The sequence below is a fragment of the Otolemur garnettii genome, unplaced genomic scaffold, assembly GCF_000181295.1.
Source record: "Otolemur garnettii isolate 467f Iridium unplaced genomic scaffold, OtoGar3 scaffold00041, whole genome shotgun sequence".
NCBI classification, from domain to species: Eukaryota; Metazoa; Chordata; class Mammalia; order Primates; family Galagidae; genus Otolemur; species Otolemur garnettii.
Window position 1 is genome coordinate 11,806,998 of NW_003852436.1, and position 6,978 is coordinate 11,813,975.

Consider the following 6,978-nt stretch of genomic DNA (forward strand, 5'->3'; position numbering starts at 1 on the left):
TCTAAAAGGCAAGATCCTTGGGTGCAAGGGATTGCACTGATCTTGGTCAGCATTACAAATCCAGTGCCTAGCACGGGGCCTGATGGGTCCCTGGTGCCAAATCAACACTTGGTCAAGAGAAATGATCTAAAGCTTTGTTTGTTCCAGAGTAAATCCATTCAACTTGTTATGAGCACAATAGTGGCCAAGATGATAGCTTTCTGTATCCCTGTCTTCCCTATAAATTAAGAGCTTTGTGGTCTCTAATCATTTTGGATCCCCCCATCCCCTGGTGTCAGAGTGAAATGTCCCTGTTTAAAGGCAGATCCCTGACCCCTTAGCTAGACTTCTCAGAACCGTCATTCCTATTACTGGGGTTTCCCTTTCCTCTCTCTTCTGCTCTCCCTCCCTTTCCTCTCTCACTTGTTCCTGAAAAGTTATGTGTTAATTGAATAGTTTAGCATCAAATTCTTCTTCCTGTTCCTTGCAGAGCAGATTCAGAGGCCTCGTGATTCTGCACTAAAGGTTGTGATTGGCTGCACTTCAGTTTTTGGCCTCTTTGTGAAATGATTAATGATCTGTAAACAAATACTTACATAGAACAGTTAAAGTACCTGCTATTTAGAGGTCCCTGGTGGTGAATCCTTTTTGTAAATGGAAGAACTGTCTGGTTTATCTCCCCTGTAAATATGGATTTTCCTATTGTGGAAGCTGTGTTGGCTATACCTGCCCCATTTATATGAGTCCAAAGTGGCCTGCTCTCACCTCTCTCTCCTTGCACCTGACTGTTTCATCCAGTCATTCAACATATCTTTATTGAGCGCCTACTATGTGTCGCAGATACCAACAAAGCCTCTGTCCTCAACGATGCACCACCTGGCAGGGGAAGTGGACAAGATGATGACCACCACACATTCTGGTCTGAGGAAAGGCCCAAACTCAGCCCCAGGAGAGCAGGGAGGACTTTTGTGATCATTCTTGAGTTGTGTCGGGGAGATGAATGGCAGGGACCCAAGCAGATGGGAAGGGAGGGGTCAGTAGGGGCAAAGAACCATGGTGTTTAAAGGCACAGAGGTCTGAGAGGTGGCTTTTTGGAATGACTCCACAAGCAGGGACGTGGGCCCAACCTAAACTGTCAAGGCCGGAGGGATAAGCAGGAGGCTACAGCCACACAGGGACTCAATCGGTTATCCTTAAGGGGAAGGAGGACCACTGGACGGTGATGCACAGAAAAGGTCACAAATGAGCCCTCGCCGTCAGAGCATCACGTAGGAGCTCTGTGGGGAGCAGATCAAGAAGGGGTAGGGCCAGGTGCAGGGACACCTATCAAAGGACATCAAAGCTATCCAGGTGAGAAATAACGAGGTTTTAGCCGGAGACTTATATCGTTGGATAAGTGGCACATGGAGAAGATGTCCTCATTGGGCTTTGGAGGATCTAGAGACCTTTATGTGAAAAATATATATGTGTGTGTGTGTGTGTGTGTGTGTGAGAGAGAGAGAGAGAGATTTCCTGAGAACTGGGGCCATAGCTTTAGTCAAATTTCAGAGAGGTCCATGACATTGAAGTGAGGCTGTGGCAGTGAGGATGGAGAGATTAAATGCAATAGGAGGAGATTCAGAGAGATTCACTGGGTGGGTGACACAGGTGATCTGGGAAGAGTGGAGGGAGGAGACAGGGCCAAGGACCAGGCTTTTGCTTTGGGCTATAAGTGGGAAAATTGTATATCTCCTACTAGGACTCCTGGAGAAAGTGAGTTTGGGGACTGGAGGAGATTCATTATTGATTCAGTCATTTGCTATTTATTGAGTCTGTTTCAGCCCTGTTCTAGGTGCTGTGGATTCAGCTAACTAAAGAAACATACTCTAGGAATGGTAAACAGACAATAAACGTGTTCACATAGGGTGGTGATAACTCCCCTGAAGAAAAATAAAGCACGGTGAGGGACAAGGAGTAACCGGGGAGAGGGCCATGTTAGACGGGTGTTCAGAGGCGCATCTGGGAGCAGCTGCCATTTCACAAGAACCTGAGTGAAGAGAGGGAGAGAGGGTTTTAGCCTTCCAATGTGGGGCAATAGCATTTGGGGCAGAAAGAATGGCCAGGAAAAGCCATGGGAAAAGAGCACTGTGGACCTGTGGGAGAAATAGCAAAGAAGACAGCTTGGCTTGAGCAGAGCGAGCCAGGAGGAGCGTCTCAAGGCTGAGAGGGAGAAAGATGCTACAGTCTGAGTCAGTCAGACCCCAGGGCCTGGGAGACCAGAGTCCTGATTATGAATTTTTCCCCAGGTGCAATTGGAAAGCACTGGAGGGTGCTATGTAGAGGGAAAGATCCACTTTGGATGGGGCACGTTGAGTGTGAAAGGGTGTCTGGGACACCCGGGGAGGGGTGCTGCGGGCTATGGATGAGAACCCCGCAAAGCGATGAGGACTTAGGCTACCTTGTGAGCGTCATCAGCACACAGGGGGTGTGGACACCACAGGTGCTGGTGGGTTTGCCTTGGGATGCTGGGAGTGTGACAAGAAGCTGAGGAGCCTGAGGATACCAGCAGTCATAGGGTGACACTGGATTTTGTGGGCCTCACCCATGGGGCTGATGGCCATGCCGCAGTCTCAGTTATTAGAAGAGGGGAGGGGATTTATGAAGAAGCTTGAAAAGGAGTGGCCAGAGAGAAATGAGGAGAGCTAGGACGAGGGAGTCCCCAGAGGAATGAGGGAGAGGTTTTGAAGGAGATCAGTAGTCTCAGAGGTTGCAGAGAGTAAAACAAGGAGCAGGGAGTCTGCTGATATTGTCCCAGTCCAGAGGACAGTGCAGAGATATTGGGGGCAGGAAGACTACAGTGGGCTAAGGAATAAACCACCAGTGGTGGGTCAATGTAGACGCCATCCCCAATACTAAGCCTGGCCCAGACACTTGTGTCTGGACTTTGTGGGCCTCACCTGCCGGGCTGATGGTCAAGCTACAGTCTCAGTTATTGGGAGGATAGTAAAAATAAAGTGTGACCGGACAGACAGATCAGGAAGCCGTGGTCCGGGGCCGGTGTGGGGCTGGGGAGGAAGCAAAGGCAGGAAAAGCCTGGAAACGGAGAGCCAGTGGCAGGGCAGAGGTGAGAAGTGCCTGATAGCGGATATGGGGACGGGGGCAGCTGGAGGACAGGAGGCTGAGCTCATGCAGAAAAGAGCCGAGGGGGTGGTTTTAGGAGAATGTAGGCAAAGTGGAGCAGAGGTCAAGTTCCCCGGCTTCAGTGAGAGCAAAAGCAGTTCTATCAAGGGAGGCTGGTCACTGGGGAGCCTGGTAGATTACAACCCAATGAAGATGGTTTGTCTGAATGATTTAGTGACTCCCAAGCAGCATTTGTTTTTTTAATGGAATGGAATAGAATAGAATAGAAATCATCAGCATACCATTCTCGTTTTTAAAAAGAATGTTTCAAGGAACTTTTGTTTCAATTTTGTGAGTGTGTGTGTACTGTGTCAAATGTAAACTGCATTTCTTATTGTGACATAAGCCTCAAAGCCGTGTAGGAAGGTACAGAGTGTGGAAGGTGAGCCATGGAGCCCAGTAGACTGGGTGACCCCGGGGTAGACAGACAAGAATAGTAGGGTACTTGTTTCAGAGATGCTGATAAAGGAAGCCAGGCCTCTGTGTCTACAACAGTGACTTTCAACCCGTGTGCCCTGAGAGGATCTTAGGTGAGCTGCGAAAAATTTTAAAGATCATTAATTAAATCATTTTCAAAAGAAGTTCAAAGCACTTTTTTTTTTGATCAGCATAACTTAAGTGTGCTATGGAAGTTTTAACTATAGGTTCAAGTGTACCATTTTAAAAAAGGTTGAAAAACACTGGTCTAGGCCTTAGAACTGAGATCTCCCAAAACCAGGTAAGATCATTACGAATGCTATGACTGGATGATGTAGGCTTGAGTCACAACATTCAGGAATCATAACACCACAACAATCAATCAAACACTCTTGTTTTATAAAAGAAGCAATGTCTGGCTTAAATTTAGCACTGTCAAAACACAGCAAAATCTGCCAGTGCAGCCCTATGAATGCTGCCCCGATTTCTGATACTGGGGCCTCATCTTCAGCGTCTCCTGTGAGCACAGAGAGTAGATGGCTATTTTTCCTTCTCCCTTTTAGAGTCCTTATTATCTTCCCCCCCCCCTTATATTTTTTCTCCTTCATTTCATTACTCATGTCTGAGTGCCATGAGCATGGGCACTAAATGCCTGGGTTCAGTTGTAAGACTGAAGATGAGGAATAGCAGGACCTCGTCTCGCAGACATATGGAGAGACCCCTGGAGTTTGCAGGTACCCCACATGGCGGACTGATTGCTATTCTGGACACCCATTTCCATTTCTCCCGAGCATACAAAGAGATCATTTGTTTGTTTGTTTGGTTTTTAGTGCCCTTTGCAGTTAGGGTGTGACTTAGTTTTTAGCTGCGAAGTATAGAGGCAGAGGTGACACGTATGCCTTCCAGACCTGGCCTGTAAAAACTTCCCATTCAATCCTTCTCTCTTCCCCATCTGCAGGCTGGAAATTAAAGCCAGGGCAGAACTGAAAGCCACTCGTCGAAGATGGCAGAGACTTGGTGGTCATCTTGAGCCCTGTAGGACTACACAAAGCAGAGATCTCCTCCCCCATCCCACCCTTGCCCAAGTTGTTGCACCTTATGTGAAAGAGAAGGAAGCATCCGTGATGCCGAGCCTCTGAGCTTCGGGTCTGTCTGTCATGGCCACATGCCTTACACGAACTACATCCCTTGCTCTAGTGCATTCTTAGGCGATCAAACCCGAGTGACAACTGGGGATCCATGCTCATTTGTAGTTTGTCTTTAGCGACAAAACAAGTTGGTGATCTCATTTTCTCTTTCCAAGGGAGCCTAGCCTTGTGTTCTGAAAACAAGCCTTTTTAGTTCTGTTTTCATTTTAACTTGCATTTTTATCTTCTCACCCTCATTGAAAAAAATAAGCTGCACAATATTCCTTGCTCTTCCACCCACTCTGAAGTCCGCTGCAGTGGTATCTATTGTTGACCAGCAGATACGGCTCAGCTGATGGTTGACTTTGCTTTAAGAAAATTATTTCTCCTCACTTTTTGGGTTCTCATAATTTACAACTGTGACAAGCCAAATGCTAGTAGAAATGTCAGTGATTTTAAGTAATAAAGACAGTTACCACACATTCGGCATTGCAAGATGCTGGACACAGAGCAAGATGTTGTACAGATATTAGCCCACGTCCAACAAGGCAGCAAGATAGGTATTGGTCTCTCATCTTGGTGATTTTGCAACTGAACCTGAGAATAGCTATGGGACTTGCTGAGGTCGCACAGACAGTGATGGGTGGAACCAAGGTTCTAGCTCAGAGCTGACTAGCGGCAAAGCCCGTTCTCCACCCGTTTGCTTTCCAACTGTTGCTCTCCTTACATCCGCTCATTCCTTTCTCTTCCTTTCCTTTGATACCAATTTTCCTGGCTCTGCTCATTGACTGGTTAACACAGTGTACCCTGAATCCAGCCAGGGCCACTTAATTTTAATAGAGGAACTAGATCTCGGGCCATCCAGGGCAGGCAGCGTCAGGCCCGCCTTGATGGGTATTGAGATACTCGACTGTTTGCATAAGTCCTCCAGCAAACTTCACGAGTGTGCAGAGCTCACTATTAAAGAACAGCGGCAAAGGCATCGCCTAGTGGCCTCCATTGAATCCGACTGGCTTCAAAGTAGAAGCTGGCTGGTGGATTTTAATATTCATTTTTTAAATTTCAGATTATTATAAGGTTTACATTGTTTGCGTTTGTTAGGAACAGTCTGAGTTGTATTTGAGTCCTTCACTCAGGAGGTGTGCCGTATACCCCTACATTGTACTTGTTAGGTGGGACCCTACTGAGACCCTTCCCAGCTCAATTCACAATTGCAAAGACGTGGAAATAACCCAGGAGCCCATCAACTTACGAAGAGATTCATACACTGTGGTATATGAATACCAAGGAATACTATTTTTTTCCTCAGGTCAGACGGGTAATGTGCCAATGTCATAACACGATTTGTGGGAGGCACGTCTCATGCATGTGCATGAAAACCCAATCATCACGCTTATAAACTACAAAAGGATCTGCCAAGGACTACTAACTATTCAGCCATAAAAAGGATGGAGACTTTACATCTTTTCTATTTACCTGGATTGAGCTGAAGAACATCTCCTTGGTAAAGTATCTCAAGAATGGATTTTAACATCCTTGAGGTTAGATGCTATGTATATACTGGAAAATAACTTTGCACCCACATCCTCATCCCATGCCTTGTGCAGGCTCAACACTTGAGCTATGTTGAATGAATGCAGAGTACGTTGCTGTGCTTGCATTCAAACACAGTTTCTGTTAAAAGGCAGGGCACGCTAAGTAGGTAAGATCAAGGTGACCAGAGGCTGATACATCTTTCTTTACTCCTAGGCAAGCTCAGGTGTGGAGAGGAGGGAAAGAGACATGGATTGGTTGCTTTCATGAGGGGGGTCATTTTAAGGCTTACTGAATTGTGGCAAAGTGATCTGGCCATGTTTCAGGGGCTACAGACATTTGACACTCAGTCTAGTTTCCCTCCTTATCTAAGCCAAGTTTCAGGAATAAAAATCTGCCCAAGAGCTTGAGTTGGTGCTGTAACTTTCAGCTCTGAAGTTCAAGTTAAAATCCTGGCCTAGCTACCCGCTAGACTTTGGGCAGGTGGTTCAGCCTTTCTGAGCCTTAATTTCCACAGCACAGAAAGAAGCCTAATACTATTACCTCTACTACTGGATTATTTCAGGGGCTAATTAAGTTCTGCAAAACATCCAGGAAGTGCTTAGTGGCTGTGAGCTACTTCTCTATTGCCAGTATATATTGACCTAAATTTTTCATCCAATCTCCCCACTGAAGGTTTGACTCATCTAGTAAAAGAAAAATTTTGTACAAGGTTCTAGGATTGGCACAAAAAATGAAAAGGACTTGCCCTTGAGAAGCTTAG

General features: G+C 46.3%; 1 non-coding gene across 1 annotated transcript; it reads right to left on the minus strand.

The window, feature by feature from the left end:
* Window positions 1-5,990: 5,990 nt before the first annotated feature.
* LOC111725487 lies at window positions 5,991-6,094 on the minus strand. The gene has a single exon (XR_002773543.1). It is a non-coding gene; the product is annotated as a small nucleolar RNA U13 (small nucleolar RNA).
* Between the last annotated feature and the right edge of the window lie 884 nt (window positions 6,095-6,978).